The sequence below is a fragment of the Dasypus novemcinctus genome, chromosome 4 (assembly GCF_030445035.2).
Source record: "Dasypus novemcinctus isolate mDasNov1 chromosome 4, mDasNov1.1.hap2, whole genome shotgun sequence".
NCBI classification, from domain to species: Eukaryota; Metazoa; Chordata; class Mammalia; order Cingulata; family Dasypodidae; genus Dasypus; species Dasypus novemcinctus.
The window spans coordinates 106,791,882-106,812,370 of NC_080676.1; the positions used below are offsets into that span (position 1 = coordinate 106,791,882).

Genomic DNA, 20,489 nt, shown 5'->3' on the forward strand with positions numbered 1-20,489 from the left:
AAGAGCCATCTATATGCTGTCTACAAATTACTCACAATAGACTGAGGATAGCCATAGATTGAAAGTGAAAGGCTGGAAAAAAGATATTCCATGCATGCAATTAAAAAAAAAAAAACAAAAAACCTGGAGTACCTATATTTAAATCAAATGAAATAAACTTTATAAGCAAAACTATTATTAGAGACAAGGAAAGACATTATATATTAATAAAAGGAGCAATTATTTGAAAGAAATAGCAATCATTAATATATATGCACTTATCTAGAATATCTCAAATTACATGAGGTAAACAAGGTAAAACCGAAGGGAGAAATAGATATCTATACAATAAGAGTTGGAAATGTCAAAACACCACTGTCATGATAGGCTAGAACATCAGGGCAGAGGATCAATAAAGAAACAGAGAACTTTAATTATAAGGTAAATTAACTAAACCTAATAGGCATATACAGAAAATTGCACCTCAAAAACAACAGGATATACATTCTTCATAAGTACTCATGGATCTTTTACAGGAAAGACTGGTAATAAAGCTGATCTCAAAAAATTCAACAAGTTCAAAATTACACAAAACACTACCTCTGATAATAATGGAATAGTGTTGGAAATCCACAACAGGTGGAAAAAGGGGACATTCACAAACACATGGAGATTTAATAACACATTGTTAATCATTGGGTCGAAGAAGAAACTGTGAGATAAATCAATAAATATCTCATAACAAATAAAAAGAAGCAAACAACATACAAGAACCTATGGGGCCGAGTGAAGGCAAAGCTGAGAGGGAAATTAATAGACATCAATGCTTATATTTAAAAAGATGAAAGAGCTAAAATCAATGGCTTCAGCAGGACAGCAGGAGGAACTAGGAAAAGAACAGCAAACTCTTCTGAGGGTAAGGAGAAAGAATGAAATAGCAAAGATTACAGCAGAAATATTAAATTGAGAACAAAACCACAATAGAGAGAATTAACAAAACTAAAATTTGATTCTTCAAGTTTAACAAAATTGACAAACCTTTAGCTAGACTGACAAAGAAAAAAAGAGGGAAGATGCAAATAAATGAAATAGCAAATGAAAATGAAATAATTTCTACTGACCCCACAAAAAGGGATCAGAAGAGGATAGTATGAAAAACACTAGAAAATGTTGTTGAGTTGAAAAAAATTCCTAGAAATGTATGAACAACCTACACTGACTCTAGAAAAAATAGAAGACTTCAACAAACCAATTACAATCAAAGAGTTTGAAATAGTCATCAAACAACTGCTCAAAATGAAAAGTCCAGGACCAGATGCTTTCATAGATGAGTTCTACCAAACATGCAAAGAAGATTTAATAGCAATCTTATTCAAGTTCTTCTTAAAAATATATAACAAGAAGAAATGCTACAAAACTCATTCTATGAGGACTATATCACTCTAAAACCAATGCCATATGAAGATATATATACATATGAAAATTACTGACCCATTTCCCTAATGAATACAGATGCAATAATTCTCAACAAAATACTTGCTAAATGAATCCAACACATTTTTATTAGTCAGCCAGATGGGTGCTGAAGCAATATACCAAAAATCAGTTGGCTTTTATAAAGGACATTTCCTTGGCATAGACTCTTACAGTCCCAAGTCCCAAAAGTAACATTTCTCTCATCAAAGTCTGTTGCCACCTGTTGGAGACAGCTAGTTGCCAGTCTCTGTGAGTGTTGAGACTTCCTGTTCCTCCTAAGTCTCCATGGTCCCAGATTCTTCCAATTTCGGCTAAAGGGCAGCATAAGGCTTGTCTCTCTCCCCAGTTTGTTTCTGGGCTTTCTCAGCTATTCAGGGCTCTGGTCTCCTCAGCTGCAAATTATCAAGAGAATAGCTGACTTTCTCTCCATGGCTCCAGTGACCAAAACTAAACTCTTGTATTTTTATTCTCCATGTATTTACTTCCCTGTCTTTGAATGAACATCTCTTTATATAGCCCACAACTCTTATCAAGCTGTAGGTGGGGAGTCAAACTGAATCACCCTAATGATATGGTCAAATAAAAGCCCTAATCTTGATTTAATAAAGTAAAAATGAAACTTCTGAATCTAATACAGTCTAGTATGCCCACAGAAACAGACCAGTTTACAAATACAATCCATTACCTATTTTTGGGATTCAATATACAATAACAAACTTTCACAATATTAAAATAATTGTTCATCATGATCAAGTGCCTATTATATCAGGCCTGCAATTTTATCCAGATTTTGCCTATGTTGTTCACTATACTGCAGAAATGAATTTCAAGAGCACATTGGGTTAGTTAGACCAGTAAATTATTAAGGTAGGGAGGGAAGAGAAGTGGGGCATATAACATATCATGGGTCACAGGTAGAGAGTGAGGGGCTAAAATGTGATAAAGCAGGTTGATTTACAGACTACAATTTCCCATTATAGATTATAAATTCCCAGGTTTTACTTGCATGGTAATCACGACAGGGGCAAAATGGTGAGCAGTGTGCAGAGGATAGGAACAGGCACATGGACTGGCACCAAGACAGGCACCAGCTCAGAATGAAGACAAGAGAAAGCAAGAAATCTTTGCACTTGATATTTAACCATTAATTATTCTGCCCTTTTGTTAATGGCACAGGAGTCCCAGTTGTTTGCTGTTTTGATTTATTACCCCACCCAAAAACCCCCTTCCCCAGGATGGCCCAATGATAAAGTCCTTGGGGAATATCTGAGAATTCTCCTGCCTTCTGGAGGAAATCTCATTCTGGATGGCAGAACCTCATGAGGAGACTTCCTGCAGTAATCTTGGGGGTATCAATGTCCATCTGGACTTCTTGTCAGATTCCACATCCATCTATTGATTCCCTATCTTCATTCCCCCCTCAGAGAGCTTACATCTTTATTCTTAAAGGGGTGCTGAAAGGAGATAGTCTTTTTTTTTTGTAGCTCCTTCCTGCTAGTTAGGTACAGTAGGCCCTACCTGGTAAGGTGTAAAATCCTCCTGCTATTCTATCATGGGTGGAGGAAGACAAATCTAACATCCTGGGTGAAGCTGAATGAAGTCCTCATTTGACTAAGAAAATGCTGATTCTGGAAGAAATAAACTTGATTAGAATTTTGAGAATACTTGGTCCCACTAAGAGGACACTGGACCACAAAAACAGACAGGGCCAGGTGCCTGCCAAGTCTGCAACTTTTTTATGTTTATGGGAACCAGTGTTCTTCAGTTATCTTATGCTCTGAGTTAACTCTAAGGAGAGATTTAAATAGATAATGAGGCTTGTTATAAATTGCCAATCCCAGTTCCTATGCTGGAGGAGAGGAATGAGAAGAGGCAATGCCCTTTTAGTTAAGCTACAGGAGAAAAAAACAGACAAGGTTTTTTAAAAGTGGTGTCTGGTTTGCCTTTCCTGTAGCAATGGACATTTGGGCTAGAGTTAGATGGAAGAGCTGGCTTTGACACAGACACTGCTTAGCTTTGTTTCTTGAAGAGGTATTTCAGACTGTCCAATGACTGGCACTTCTATGTTCCATTGGATGCTTCTGGTGAGTTGCTACTTCCTTGGGGAGCTGGCTTCACTTAGGATAAGTGAACTATGATGGAATTTCCTTTAATTTTAATAGCTGTGGGAGTGATCAGAACTACAGAGTAAAATTCCTTCCATTTTGACTCTAATTGAGATAGAGACTTGTTTTCTTGCCAAGTTTTGATTGGAAACTGGTTTCCAGATTCTGGGTGAGGAAAGATTTTCCATGGACCACTTCAAATGGGCTAAACTGAAGTAGGTCTTAGCCACCTCATTTGCTGTTTACATTCTACTCAGAAAATGCTTAGCCCTGGTAGAATGGTTGTGGGTCTGTCAGTCCTCCCCAGGGTATGAGTGAGACAGATTCTGGAATACAGGCTAGAAGGGATACCTGAGCTAAGTATGTCTTCAACTTGGTGTGGGATGAGGAATGTGAGGTCCCCCCAAAGTTAATTTGGTGGCTTTTAAAATATAAAGTGCAGTTGCCCCACAGCTCTTAAGCAAAGTGGCTATTCCATTATCTAATATCACATTCATTCACTACTTAGAAAATAAAGTTTATCAGGACTTTTAACATGTTTATTATTTCTCTCCATATGGTCTAGAATATAAAAGATATTACCATGATCATCATGCTTATACCTAGATTAGGAGATATAGGTACATTACTTAATACTAATTAATGTACTATCCAATGCATATGTTTTTCTTTGAAATACAACTAATAGATTTAAGTTCCAGGTATGCAATACCTTACATTTTATTTCTCCATGGGAGTGAGCAATAATGCTAATTGTGTTAAAATTCTACTCACAGTACTCTGGTTTTCATTGTTCCACTTGCTATGTCCTTCAAACATCCAGCAAGCTACAACACTGTTGAACTTTGAGAGAAACTAGGCAAGCAGTTTCCAGTATTCCACTGGCCTGGTGCATAGTGTCCTCCAGTACAATGAAACAGTGTCAGTTTGGAGGTGATAGCCATTGTATATATGGCTATCTCGAGTCATCGTTGGCTGCTGCAGAACTTTGAAACCACAATAGAGTCTCCATCGACTTTGGGAGGACAATCAGAGATGTAGTATGTAGCTTTATTGAGTATGGGTCAGAGACCAACCATACCAGTATGTTGTCTTGCCATTGCTGATTTAGGTCTTGGGGGATGCCTGACAACTCTAAAGTTCAGACCAGAGTGCCCAAGATGGACTGATGGGAGAGCAGTTACCCCAAATTGAAACACCTGAGGTAAGTTTCAGGGGACATATTTCTGCCCTCTGAAAGGAAGAGCGCAAAGCATTGGGGCCAGAGTTTATTGCTCTGGTTCTTGGCACCGTACATTCTAGGGTCTGAGATTGACTGCTTTTTTAATCAAATTGCCCGAGGCTTCCTAAGTCTTGGGGGACATTCAGAGTAATTTCTCTGGTTCCCATCAACAGGTGTTTCCAGGGTTGTTCTAGACCTGGAAGACAGAGTGAATAGATTGGATGACTTACCAGGTAACTATTGCTCCTTCGTGGAGAAGGCATAGAAATAAACTTCTTCCTATTCTTATAGAAGTCTTTTACTGCCTGGAGTTTCCCAGTTTGACCAGTCTTCAAAAGTCCATTAAGTGACTAGAGATCAATAGTTCTAGCTAACAGACTTTGGGGCCTTGAGGCAAAAATTCCTTGCTAGCAAAGACTTCAAGTTTTACATTGTTATAAGACATTCCAAAGCATTTTAACACAAATCTGTGTAATTCAGTAGTAGAAAGTAGGAAGATAAAAAGGTGGGTAACGGTTAATTATGAAGGGAGGCCTGGACTGTGACCCCCCTAGGGAAGTAGACTCCCACAATATCCATCCTTGTCCCTGCCTACTGTTGTTTTCCCACCTCATCCTAGACCATGGAGCCACACTTACAGATGCGGTCAATAGGAAGGAAGACCTGCATAGGTGTGGACACACTTGAAGGTGTAATCTTTAGCCCTTCATCATTGCCTGCTGCTGCCAAGGGGAGAAGGCAGGAGAAAACAATGGTAGCTAGTCCCAAGGGCAAAGCCAAAGGTTTATAAAAGTGCTTGATAAATTGGCTTAGCAGCTTATGGTGCTCAGTGGGGGAGACTCCATTTTGACAGGGCCCTGTTTTGAGCACTATCCTGTGTCCCTGACCTCTTGGTTGGCATCAGGCCTAACAAGTCTGAGCATATGTAATTGATGAAGAGTCCCCATACACCAGCCCCCTCTTTCCTGGTATTACATCCTGTGGGGGCTCATAGGTGAACCCATTTAAAATGGATAGCAAAAGGAAGGCATTAAACTGACTGGGGGCCATAGTTTCACTCACCAATGACCTCCTGGCTGAATCACCAAATATGTAACTGAATTTTGTCTAGGTTCTTGACTATGCTGCAAAAATGAATTTCAAAAGCATGTAAGATTAGCTAGGTCAGTAATTTATTAAGGGAGGGAGGGAAGGGAAATGGGAGAAAATAACATATCATGGGTCCAAGATAGAGAGGAAGGGGATGAAAAGTAATAAACAGGCTGATTTACAGACTATAATTTCCCATTATAAATTATGAATGCCCAGGTGTTACTTGCATGGTAATCATGACAGGGGAAAAATAGTGAGAGCAGGGTGCAGAGGACAGGAACAAGCACACAGACCAGCACCAAGACCGGCACTGGGGCAGGGTGAAAGCAAGAGAGAACAAGCATACTTTGCACTTGCTATTTTAACCATTAATTATTCTGCCCCTTTGCTAATGGCACATGAGGAGTCCCAGCTGTCTGTTGTTTTGATAGATTACCCTACCCATTAATCCACCATGAGGACCCAATGAGAAAATCCTTGGGGGAATATCCAGGGATTATCCTGGCATCTAGAGGAAATCTCATTCTGGATGGCAAAATCTCATAAGGGATCTTCTAGTATCCCTCTTGGGGGTTTCAATGTCCACATGGACTTCTTGATTCCCTGTCAAGCTTGCTTCAAAAGGGTGGTTCAACACAAGAATCAATCACTGTAATTCAGCATATTAATAAATCAAAAAAGAAAAATCACATAATCTTATCAATTAAGACAGAAAAATCTTATCAATTAACACAGTAAAAGCACTTGACAAAATACAATGTCTTTCTTGACAAAAATACAACAAAAGATAGGAATTGAAGGAAACTTTCTCAACATTATAAAGACCATATATGTAAAAAAAACAGGTAACATTGTACTAAATGGTGAAAGACTGAAAGATGTTACATTGGAATTTTGAATTTGAAATGGATAACCAAAGTAACCAATATTACTCAACATAATGCTAGAAGTTCTAGCCAGAGCAGTCAGGGAAGAAAAATAAATTAAAGGGATTCAAATTGGAAAGGAAAAAAGTAAGTATTTGCTATTTGCAGATGTTATGATCTTATACCTAGAATGTCCTAAAAATTCTACAAAAAAGCTCCTGGAAATGATAAAGTATTTCAGCAGATTGGCAGGAAACTAGATTAATCCACAGAAATCAGTAATGTTTCTATATAAGATTGTGATGGTTAGGCTATTATGTCAACTTAGCAACCATACATATTCCTTAAACCATACTTAGTCTCTAAGTAAAAACAATAACAGACATGCATATATATATATATATATGTCCACCTAACAATGTTCAACTCTCTTGTGTACAACAAGAAATGCATTAATTCCATACAGAATGGGGTGCAAATTATTGGGTAATATTGACTCTCAATCTTCACATCCTAAAATATTATGACATGAAATGGATACAACTTGTTATATGATACGGGAAAATTTTGGGGAAGACAAATTCATTTTGTGAACATATATAGTCAGCATCATAATGAAACAAGGAAAAAAGATTCATGACCATTATAGTCCTCATTTCTGTAGAACTGGTCACATGGTCAAAGTTCATATTTATCATTATTATCTTCCACTACCCAATCCATGTTTCCATTACCCTCAGCAAGCACTTCAGCTGTCTGTGTTTCTTTGCTGGTGGGGTGACCCAAACTTTCATTTCTGAAGATTCTAGGCCATTGTTAGCTCTGCTTGGATTGTGTTGTTGCAATTTTCCATTGACTTCAATCATAGAATATGGCAGTAATAGGAAATGCCCTAGAGGATCTCCTGCACTCCAGGCAAATTATTCTTTATCTTCAATATGTAGATGCAGTCTTATTTCCCCTTGATAGTCAAGATCAATCACCCCAGCCAGTACAGTAATTCCCTTCTTTGACTGTTGATTCAGAGGTAAGAGGAGCCCAAAGGGGCCAGGTAGCAGTTTTAAATTCCAGCTCAGTGGAATCATTGTTGTGTCCCCTGGTGACAGCACTCCTCCATTTGGGACTAAAAGCTGTAGGCCAGCAGATTCTGAGGTTGCAGCAACAGGAAGCAAAAATTTTCCTAGTGGGTCACTAGGGGTAATAGTGAGTGGCACCATTCCCATGTCCAACTTTTATTTCTTGACCCATGGATCCTGATTATGGGAGAAAGAGTACCACAGAGTGGAGGCTAATTTAAAGCATACACATCCTCCTGGAGAACATTGCTCCTGCCCTGCAAGGTATTGCAACCTATTTGGTACTGTAATTGAATCTTCAAAAAGACATTTCACCATTCTATAAATCAAGATGCTTCAAGGTGGTGGGGAATATGGTAAGACCAATGAATTCCATGGAGATGTGAGCATTCCCACACATCATTTGCTGCAAAATGGGTTCCTTGATTGGAAACAGTGCTGTGTGGAATGCCATAGTGGTAGATAAGACATTTGGTAAGTCTACAGATGGTAGCATTGTGTGCAAGAAAAAAAACAGACAAACAACAAAAAAAAAAACCCATATCCAGAGTGTCTATTCCAGTTAAAACAAATTGCTACTCCTTCCATAGTGGAAGTGGTCAACTGTAGTCAACCTGCCACCTGGTAGCAGGCTGGTCACCTTAAGGAATGGTGCTGTATCAGGGGCTGAGTGTGGGTCTCTGCTGCTGGCAGATTGGGCACTTAGGAGTGGCTGTAGCCAAGTCAGCCTTGGTAAGGGGAAGTCCATGTTACTTAGCCATGCCTAAACACCATCCTTACCTCCATGGCCACTTTGTTTATGAGCCTACTGGGCAATGACAGGAGTAACTGGGGAAAGAGGCTGAGCATTAACCAGAGAGTGGGTCATCTTATCCCCTTGATTATTAAAATCTTCCTCTGCTGAATTTACCTTCTGGGAGCATTCATGTTGGACACAAAAATTTTAATGCTTTTTGACCACTCAGAAAAGTCAATCAGCATACCTCTTCCCCAGACCTCTTTGTCACCAATTTTCCAATCTTATTCCCTCCAAGTGTCTGACCATCCAGCCAAACCATTGTCAACAGCCCATGAATCAATGTACAAAAGAACCACTGGCCATTTCTTCTTCCAAGCAAATTGAACAACCTGGTTCACTGTTCAAAATTCTGTCCATTGAGAGGATTTGCCCTCACCACTCTCCTTCAGGGATGTCCCAAAAAGGGCCTGCAGTACTGCAGCTGTCCACTTTTGGGTGGTATCGATATATCATGGAGAACAACCTGTAAACCAGGCCCGAGTTTTCTCTTCCTCAGTCAACTGATTGTAAGGGACTCCCCAAAAGGTCAAAGCTGTGGGATGGGTAAAAGAGAAGGTAACATGACAGACGTGGTGACCATGGGCATTTGGGCTACTCCCTCATGTAACTTACTCATGCCTTCAGGACCTGCTTGAGCCCAATCTCATACATACCACTTCCACTTTATTATGGAGTGCTTCTGTGCATGCCCAACTTTATGGTTTGGTGTGTCAGACAATACCCAGCTCATGTTAGGTGACTCAGGTCTCAAAGTAACTTGATAGCCCATAGTTAAGCATTCAGTCTCTACTAAGACCCAGTACCAGACCAAAAGCTGTTTCTCAAAAAGGGAGTAGTTGTCTGAAAAGGATGGCAGGGCTTTGCTCCAAAATCCTAAGGGACTGCATTGTGATTCTCCTACAGGGGCTTGCCAAAGCCTCCAGAGGGCATTTCTATTGCCACTGAACCTTCCAACACTGTAGGATTGCTGGATCAAGTGCCCCAGGTGGTAGTGCAGCTTGTACAGCAGCCTGAACCTGACTCAGAGCCTCTTCTTGTTGTGGCCCCCAATCAAAAGTAGCTACTTTTCTTCTCACCCAGTAAATGGACCTGAGTAGCACACCCAAATGTTGAATGTGTTGCATCCAAAATCCAAAGAGACCAACTAAGTATTGTGCCTCTTTTTTGGTGGTAGGAGGAGCCAGATGCAACAGCTTATCCTTCACTTTAGAAGAGATATCTTATCATGTCTCACACCTCTGGGCACCCAGAAATTTCACTGAGGTGGAAGAACCTTGTATTTTAGCTGGGTTGATCTCCCATCCCCTCTTACACAAATGTCTTATTATTAAGTCTAGAGTCTTTGCTACTTCTTGCTCACTAGGTCCTATCAATATGATACCATCAATATAATGGACCAGTGTGATGTCTTGTGGGAAGGAGAGAAGATCAAGATCTCTGCAGACATTATTATGACAATGGGCTGGAGAGTTGATGTATCCCTGAGGCAGGACAGTGAAGGCATGCTCTGGCCTTGTCAGCTGAAAGCAAACTATTTCTGGTGGTCCTTACTAATAGCAATTGGGAAAAAATCATTTGCCAAATGAAGAGCTGCATAACAGCTACCAGGGGATACTTGCATTTGCTCAGCAATGGTACCACATCCAGGACAGCACCTGCAATTGGAGTCACCACCTGGTCAAGCTTATAATAATCTAGTCACCCTCCAAGTTCCATCTATTTTCTGTACAGACCAAATATGAGAGTTGAGTGGGGATATGGTGGGAATCACCGCCCCTGCATCCTTCAAATCCTTGATGGTGGCACTAATCTCTGCAATTGCTCTAGGAATCCAGTATTGCTTTTTGGTTTACTATTTTGCTAGGTAGGGGCAGTTCTAGTGTCTTCAACTTGACTTTAACAACCATAATAGCCCTCACTCCACAAGTTAGGAATCCAATGTTCTTCTAGTTACTGAGTATGTCTATTCTAATTATGCATTCTGGAACTGGGGAAATAATCACAGAATGGGTCCAGGGACCCACTGGACCAACTGTGAGGTGGACCTGAGCTAAAATTCCATTAATCACCTGACCTCCATAAGCCCCTATTCTGACTGATGGACCACAGAGATGTTTTGGGTCTTCTGGAATTAATGTCACTTCTGAGTCAGTGTCTAATAATCCCTGTCATATCTGATCATTTCCTTTTCCACAATGAGCAGTTACTCTGGTAAAAGGCATAGACCACCTTGGGGAAAGGTGGGAGGAAGATTAACAATATAAATTTTGGGCAGTTTAACAGGATCCTTCCCCAAGGAGACCTGGCCTCCTCCTCATTCAAGGGCTCTGGGTCTGTAAACTGTCTTAATTCTGGGAATTGATGAAGGGGCCATGATTCTCTGCATCTGTAATTTGAGTTAAGGTTTTGTTCACTTGACCTAGAACTCTTCTGTTTATACAGATCCAGAAGAAATTTAGTAGACTGCCCATCTATTTCACTGCTAATTATGCCATGATGTATTGGCAATGCCACACAATCTGAGAAGGAGATCAGGGAAAAAAATCATTTTCAATAGAGATAAAAGAACCAAATATTTAAGAATAAACTTCCCTAAGGATATAAAGCACATGTATTCAGAAAACTACAGTGCATTATTAAAAGAAATTTTAAAAGACATAAATAAATGAAAAATATTTCATGCTCAAGGATGAAGACTTTTAAGATGTTAATTCTACAATTCTTCCCTAATTAATATGCCAATTCAAAGCAATCCTCATAAAAATCCCACCATCTTTTTTAAAAGAATTGGGAAACACAATTTTCAAATTTATTTGGAAGGTTAAGTGCCACTGAATAGCCAGAAACATCTTTAAAAGGAAGAGTGATGATAGTGGAGTCAAACTTTCAGACTTTAAGTCATATTACCTAGTTACAGTGGTAAAAACAGCATGGTATTGGCATAAAGGTAGAATTATAGACCAATGGGACCAAATTTATGGTTGAGAAACAGATCCTAACATTTATGGTCAATTGATTTTTTACAAGGCTGTCAAACACACCCAGCTGGAGGATAGTCATCTATTTGACCATTGGTGCTGAGAAAACTTGATATGCATATCCCAAACAAAGAAAGATGAATTCTGTCTCATACCTTATACAAAAATTAATTCAAAATGGATCAAAGATATATAAAAATTAGAACCATAAATCTCCCAGTGTAAAATATAGGGAAACATCTTAAGACCTGATGTTAGGTGGCAGATTCTTTAACCTCACATTGAAAGTATAAGCAACAAAAGAAACCCTGGATAAGTGGAGCCTCATCAACTTAAACACTTTTGTGATTCAAGGGATTTCATCAAGAAAGTAAATAGACAGGCTACTCAATGGAAGAAAATATTTGGAAGCCACTTATCAGATAAGGGTTTGATTTCCATTCTATATAAGGAGATCATACAACTCAACAATAAAAGAGCAAGAAATCCAATTTTAAAAAGGGTGAAAAAATTAAATAGACATTTCCCCAAAGAGGAAATACAAATGGCCAAAAAGCATATGAAAAATGTTCAATATCACTAACTATTAGGGAAATGCAAATAACAAAAACGATGACATATCAAATCACACCACATAGAATGGCCGTTATTAAAAAAATAAATAAAACAAAGAGAAAACAGTAAGTGTTGGAGAGAATATGGAGAAAAGGGAAAACTCCTTCATTGTTGGTGAGTATGTAAATCGATGCAGCCTCTGTACAAGAGAGTTTGGCAATTCCTCAAGAAGCTAAATATTGAACTGCATGTGAATCAGTGGTTCTTCTACTAGGAATATATCCAGAAGAACTGAAAACTATGACACAAAGAGACATCTGCTCAGTGATGCTCACAGCATCATTATTCAAGATTGCCAAAGGACAGAAACAATCCAAGGGTCATCAACTGATGAATGGATAAAGAAAATGTTGCATAAACATATGATGGAATATTATGATGTAAGAAGAAATGGAATTTGGGCACATATGGTAACATGGATGAACCTTGAAGACATAATTCTAAGTGAAATAATTCAAACACAAAAGGACAAATAGTACATGGTTTCATAATATGAACTAAATACAAAGAATAAATGCATGGGTTTAAAACCTGGAGTATAGGTTATTAAGAGATAAGAGGAGGACTGAGAAGGGATACTGATGCTTATTGCATGTTGAATTTTTAATTAACTTGAATGGAAACGTTTGGAAATGAATAGAAATAATGGTAATACATTATACTGAGTAGCAATTGGTTTATAAATGGGATTTTGGCTGAAAAATGTAATCTAGGGATGTAAATATCAATAGAAATAAAGCTAGAGAATAATCTAGGGACTGAATAGCCAAGTGAACCCAGAGTAGAATGAGAATTGTTGTAATTAGTACAAATATAAGAACATCCTTCTATGAACTAGAACAAATGCATATCACTATTACAAGGTAGTACAAATGTGAAGTAACATAGGAAAAATACAATTAACATAACCTTTGGGTTACGGTTAATGGCAATACTGTTCTTGCATCAATGTCAAATATGTGCTGCATTAAAAGAATATGGAAAAAATATACCAGATATATGCTATAGACCATAATTAGTTTTAATAGTCTGATGGTGTTATCTCATAATCTGTAATGAATGTTTGACAATAATGTAGTGTGTTGGAAGAGGAGTGTTGTATGAGAATTCTAAACATGTACATTTGTTTTGTAAGTTCACAAATTACATAATAAAAATACATATTTTAAAGACTAAGATTTTCTTTGTTCTAATGTGTAATCTTACAGAAACTTTCCCCTATTCTTTTTTTTTTTTTAAAGATTTTATTTATTTATTTATTTCTCTCCCCTTTTCCCCCCACCCCGGTTGTCTGTTCTCTGTGTCTATTTGCTGCATCGTCTTCTTTGTCCACTTCTGTTGTTGTCAGCGGCACAGGAATCTGTGTTTCTCTTTGTTGCATTATCTTGTTGTGTCAGTTCTCCATGTGGGCGGTGCCATTCTTAGGCAGGCTGCACTTTTTTTGCACTGTGCGGCTCTCCTTACGGGGCGCACTCCTTGCGCGAGGGGCTCCCCTATGCAGGGAACACCCCTGCGTGGCTCGGCACTCCTTGCGCACATCAGCACTGCCCGTGGGCCAGCTCCACACCGGTCAAGGAGGCCCGGGGTTTGAACCGCGGACCTCCCATGTGGTAGACAGATGCCCTAACCACTGGGCCAAGTCCGCTCTGTTTGACACCTGTCTTTATTGTGGGAACAAGAATCCTAAAGATCCCTTTACAGGTCAGTCAAATCAGCTATTGCTATCCAAAATTTAGTATTTGAGGTTTTGACTAACATTTGTGCAAGCTGCTATAGGTAAGGTTAAACCTGGATCATATGCATACACAAGTATCCTATATTATTCTATGAGTATTTGCTGGTCTAATTTGGGTAAAATCTGTAATTATAACACTTAATTCAGTTTGGGTCTAAGGTTTAAATTCTGCTCTACCTGGGAGCCATTTTCCATAAAAGTTCTTCATCTTTAAAAAAGTCTGAACTAGATCTTTTCCCCTCAGTGTGTCAAAAGGAAGTGGTTAAGAAAGTTATAGGGGGAGTACTGTGTAAAGAAAGATGTGGTAGGGGAGGTATAGGCTTGATTTGGAGCTCTTTCCTCTTTCTTCTATTTTTGGTCTCTACTTTTTCAAATGAACTTTTAAATGAAGCAATTGTGGAGGCAAATTGTCCTTAAGCAACTTTCAAGTAGCCATTTTGGATTTCCCCTGTTTTTTATGGCACAATTTTGTTCCTATAGAGTTTGCTAAAATGACTATTACAAAGAAAACTTGTCCTTCATCAGACCTATCCATGAACGGAAAGTAATAGATCCATTGTGCTAGTATATATATGAAGCAGTTTTAACAGGAGGAGGAGAGGGAGACTTGGAGGAGAAGATCCCATTTTGCTGTGGTCAGCTGAAATATCTCTGATTCTGGGCCATTTAGCTCAGATTTTGGGATACCACTCTGATCTTAGCAGGATTCCCCTAGTGAGTGGAAATTCAAGAAGGTGTCTGGAACTGATCACAGATAACATAATGGGAAGGAAAGGAGGCTCCTAGCACAGGAGCAAGAGGACTGGGAGGCCACTTGCCACATAACACATGTTGGGAGTCCGCTTACCAGGCCCATACGTTTAAAAAAATCCATGTTTCTAAGAAAGACAGAAAATTAGAAAACTGGAGGAAGAAATGAAATGAAACCAAAGGGAAGGTCTCATAAGACTGAAAACAAACCAAAGGCACCTAAATCAATGTCCCAAGTAAAAGGTAATTGAACTTAATGCAATTTGCAAAGTTTAGATATAGGAAGCAGTTAACTGAGAGATGCAGAAAAAATATACAGAAGACAAATGGATTTTTTTTTATGGGCACCTCACCTTGTCATTTGCTGGCACCTGCATCCCCAGAGGACAAATTCTATGTCTCACTGTGGCCTCCAAACTTGTTAAATGAATAGGAGTTAAGTTGGCAGACTATGGCATTTTATTTGGGACACCAAAATTTTGCTACAAATCCAGAACCGAAGTACTACTTCAGGGTTATAGGGGTAGAAAACTGCTTTTATAGGCATTAAAAAAAGAAGTTTGCTTGGCTTTTATTGATTTGAATAGGTGTTTTTCTTTATTATAGAGGTGAGTTAAGGTCAGATGGGCTTTATTTTATATTGGGTGAAAAGTCATGAACTAGGGCCTTGGTTGGCTCTCTGGGTCAGCTGCTTTCATGGAGATTTCAAATTTCAAAAGATGGAAATTTAAGAGGGTAAGGATTTTTGGCTCTAAGTGATCACCAGGGCTTTCTTTATATAATTTTATCAAAGTAAAGTTGGTATGAGAGGAGCTCTTTCAAGAAGCTAAGTTGTGAGTTAAGCAATGGAAAGAGTCAAGAAAGATATGGATCAATGATAATTTTCCACAAAGTTAATTTTGAATATTTCAAATCTACAGAAGAGTTGAAAGAATTACACAATTAATGTTCATACATATTTTTACCAAGTTTGAACAGTTAAGTTTTTATTGCATTTACCTTTTTCTCTCTCCATCTATGCATATGGATAAATTGTTGCTGACATGAAGGTATTTTACCATAAAGTAATTCAGCATATATCACAAAATAAGAAAAACATTTCCCACATAATCATAATATCAATATACCCTAAAATTTAAAAATTCAATAGCATAACATATATAATTCATGTTCAAACTTCCTTAATTTCTCAGTATCGGTCTCTTTTTTCAAGAAACATGGAGTTAAAAGTCACTTATTACATTGTGTTTTTATGACTCTTTAGACTTCTTTAATCTAGAAGAATTCTCTTCTTCTTTTTGACTTTGTATGTTTTCCTGAGACTTAAGTTTTCAAATAATTTAAATCAGCTTTCATACAAAATAGCCACAATCTTGCACTTTTACAATACTTCATCAAAATTAGATTCAGGTTAAATTTTTTGGCAACAGAGGCATGTTTTGTTTTTCTCTTTAGATCAAAATGTGACAGCATAACCTTAGTTTGCCTTCTTATTGGTAATGCTAACTTGGATAACTTGGTAGCTGTGTTTATCAGATATTTCCAAGGTAAAGAAAGTACGCTCCTTTTCTAATTAAAATAATGTGAATTACGTGAATTTTTTCTTCCCCTCTAGCTGTTCAAATATTATTTTAGCATTCATTGACAATATTTGCATGAATCAATTACTACATTTGGAGGAATAAAATTGTGCTTTTTCTGATTTCTATCTAGCTTCATTCTGAAAAGAAGAGCTTTTCTCAAAGCCTTAAAATATTTAAAAATGAACTTTTGAATGTCAGGACTCTCTTAAATTTACAGAAAAATCTTGGTAGTAGTATGGAGAATCAACGTATGACACATACATTTTTTCCTATCGTTTATGGTAATCTTATACAAAATGACCAAATTGATATAATTTTACTAAACACCAGCAACATTATTCAGATTTCCTTATTTTTACCTAATGTTCTTTCTCTGTTTTATGTTCCCTTCCAGGAGACAGCATGTATTTATTCTTCATGTCTCTGTAGGACCAGACTGTGAAAGTTTCTCAGAATATCCTTGTTTAAGAGCTTTCCAATTTTGAAGACTATTCCTTTACTATTTTGCACAATATCTTTAAATTGGTATTTTTCTGATATTTTTCTCATAATTAGACTGGGGTTAGACATTTCAAAGGTAAATAGCCATTTTTAACAACTATCAATTATACAGTCTATCTGTTTACATACTTGGTTCCCAGGATCTTGATTATATAGTAAGAAATTATTCAGATATGCACCAAAGTTGTGAGAAAGAGTTTAATAAAAATAAAGTGCACACTCAGACATGATTGTGGGCATGCTTAAGTTAGAGACACATGCCCTGTCTTCTGGGATTCCCTGTTTTAAAGACCACCCTAGGGGTCGAGGTTCTGTTCTTAATGGCATATTTGAGACAAAATGAGGGAGATCCAATAGGTGGTTTGATTTTCAAGGGTTGCTGTCCAGTGGTAATTGGCCTTGAGCTGCTGTCCAAGAGCTCTGCAGGGTTCTTGTCAGGTGGTGATTGGCCTCTGGGGACTGTCCATGAGCCCTGCTGGAGCTTACTGTGTGAGGTGATATGAAAGTGGGTGGTGACTGTGGGGCCACTACTGCACCTTCCCATTTTCCCTTCATGATAATAGTGCTGCAGCTGCCTTGTGATAATGTGGCCACTGGATGTGTCCTGCAGGTTTCCCTCTGATAACTTGCTTGTGCCTGTCAACAGGCTGTTGCCTCAGCCTATCTTACCATACAGAGCTTGTGTGGCTCATTGTGTTTTCTTTTCCTCCTCCTAAGGGCCATATTCAATCCTGCCTCAAATCCCTCAAGAGAGCTGTACACCATTAATCTTAAGAGAGAGTGAAAGGATGAAGGTCATTGTTCTTTATCTGCTTCCTAATGACTAGGAATTGTAGTCCCTACCTGACATGATATAAAAATCTCTTGCTATGCTACTGGGTTTAGGATCAGGGTTGCTTGCTTTAATATTTGAGACTGGGTGATACCCACACATGAACAGAAGTTTGCTTTGGAATGCATTAATTCTGGAAGAAACAAATTGAGTTAGGAGCTTAAATATACAAGAGTCTACTAAGTATAAGAAGGACAATTGAGAAAGGGCCAAAGAGCATCATAAACTAAGAGGATTGAGAACAATACAAGAACAGTGAGAATGTTGTGTTGCTGGCAGAATTATCTAGTCTGGATATTGGGTCAATAAGGATTTGTGTTTTTTAAATGGTTTCTTAAACTTTAGAAGACTAGTTGACAGAGAAGAGGGTGTTGCCATTAGGCACTTAGCTTTTATGTTTTGTAGAGATATTTCCGGCCATCCAATGGCTGGCACTTGAATATTTTAACAAGTGTCACTGGTTCATTTTTTTCTTGTTTTGCTTTTTTGGATAGTGGGCTTTACTTGGGATAAATCAACCCAGCTGGCAATCCTTTTAATTTTAACAGAAAACAGTCCGTTTGGATGTGCGCAGCTGCCATGTTGGCAACTCAGTTGAGAAAGACAAAACATGGGCCCATTTGATGAAGGAAGATTAGCCTACAGAAAAGTTAGTATGTATCTAGAGAAGGAGATCTTCTCTGGTAAGCAGGGTGAAAATTGAAGGTTTTCCCATACTTTCTAAGACATGGGCCACTAATGGACAAGCTCTAGATTTGCAGTGCCATACATGGAAACCCTCCATAGAAGCAGGATTTATCTTAATTGTGTTTGTTTAAGTTCTACTCACATTACTCCTGCAATTACTGCTCCCCTGGGTGTATCCTGCACATAGCATAGTACAGAGGCTCCAAGACTGCTGTAAAGCTCCCTCTGGCACTATGCAATAGATTCAGTCTGAAGGCAATATAGAGTCATCACTCTCTCTATATATACTCTTTCTATATATATGGTAGAGCCTCAAGAGTCTGAAGCAGCAAAGTAGTTAATGCGGCTGAGCGTGAGGGTCTCGTCCTCGCTCAGGCCCAAGAGTCGGGGGGGGTTTGCTCCTGCCAATCAGCCGGCGGGGGGTGCTCCAAGAAGGAGCACTGGTTCTCCAGGCATGGGGGACGCGCGGTTGAGGAAAAACCACGGAGACCGCTTGAGCGCAAGAACAAGTCTGCTTTATTGCGGAAGTACACTTAGTTATATAGGCAGGGAAGGGGGTGGAGTATGAAGGGGAGAGCAGGGCGGAGGGGTGGCTGCGGATTGGCTAAAGCTGGGGGGGGGGCAGACCTCTGGTAATACACCGTAAGCAGTTACTGGGGAAGAGGGCAGATTGTAGGTTGGTAATATGGGCGGGACTGGTGGGAAGGGTGACGGGGGCTGGAAGGGGAGGAGGGGCGGAGAAAGGTGGCAACAATTGTTCCTTTTGTTTTTAAAAGAAATTGAAGCAACAAGTTTTGGTGCGCACGGTGGGTGTGAATGGCTCGGCGTGCGCAGCAACAAAAGACAAGGATTAGGAGGAAGAGTAGGAGGAATAAGACAAGGGGATAAGACAAGGGGTGGGGGCAGACCACGAGGACCGGCCGGTCATGAGCGGACAACATAACATCTGGCCAGGACGCATGTGCCCGTCATTAGGGTCGGCGCATGCCGGCGCCTGGCGCGCGCCGAGCCTTGCCAGTGAAACGGACTCTTGATGTCCCAGAACCCCCGCCCAAGGGGGAGGAATAGTTGGGGAGAAGTGAGGGGAGGAAGACAAGAGGCTATAGGCAAGCAGTCTGGAGTAGGTGGCGCGGGCGGAAGGGGGGGGGGTGGACGGCCGGGGGGGGGACTCAGCGGTGGCGGTGGTGAGGCATTGGTAGTGGACTTGTACAAAGGAGCTGAACACTGCATTGGCTTGGTCTTTGGCAAGGCGGCAAGGGCGGCGATCCCTGTGCCTGCTCCAGCGAGACCTAAAAGGGTGGCGACGGTAAGGACAGCGGTAACAGGCTCCCTTTTTTGAATGTCGGAAGAGAGGTGGCGGGCGTGAAGAGAGAAAGAATTCATCATCTCCATGGAAAAGGACTCGTGGGGCGAGGAAAATAAGCAGACAGGTTTCATTAGTGGCATTGAGGGTGGCGACGTTGAGACGGGGTTAATCCTGTGGAGGTACAAAGCCACTGGGAGGTGTTATGGGGGATTAAGAATTTGGCGGAAGAGCTGGGAGAGGAGTAGTTAGAGCAGGCGTGCATAAGGGGATGGGAACCTTGGCGGGAATGAACGCAGCGCCCTGTGGAGGAAACAGATTGGAAGGTTAGGGGAACAGAAGAAGTGTTCCAGTTGCATCCGGTAGGAGAATTTTCGGAGGATTCGCTTAAGGTGAGGTTTGTGGCGACGGGTTCATATATAGGAAGAGAGGGGGACAGGCAGAGCCAACAGCTTTTGGTGAGGTTGGGGTGAGAGGAGTTTAGAGAAGCGTACGAAGCTCTGATCAGATTAATGAGGGGGCTGGGGTACAGAGTAGGGGGTAAGCGAGGCTTGGGGTTGTGGGAGCTGAGGGAGGCAGTGGCGAGGGGGGTGCCGGGCGAAGGAGCGGGTGAGGTGGAGCGGGGCAGAGAAGGGGGCTGTGCCTTAGGAGGATTAAAAATCTGATTTGGGCCCACTGGGGTGGAACGTGTGGGAATTGGCTCCTTTTTTATAGTGATAATGGCGCCATAATCGTAACCTACTGCATACAGGCGGGCTCCCCACATGCCGCCTCGTAACCAGAGGTCGGAGTTGGGGTCTTTGACTGTGAGTGTGATGGTGTTCCATCGAGTAGCATTACGCTGGAGAGTGAGGTATGGGTCTTTGTTAGGGGCGCTGGACCATCTGTGG

At 40.0% G+C, this 20,489-nt stretch overlaps 1 long non-coding RNA gene across 1 annotated transcript in view; it reads left to right on the forward strand.

Annotated features, from left to right (window-relative positions):
• The first annotated feature begins 19,454 nt into the window (after window positions 1-19,454).
• LOC139438820 (uncharacterized) overlaps window positions 19,455-20,489 on the forward strand; it is a 128,168-nt gene continuing 127,133 nt past the window's right edge. The window contains exon 1 of the long non-coding RNA XR_011648547.1: window positions 19,455-19,602. This is a non-coding gene — a long non-coding RNA (uncharacterized lncRNA). The remainder of the gene's footprint in view (window positions 19,603-20,489) is intronic.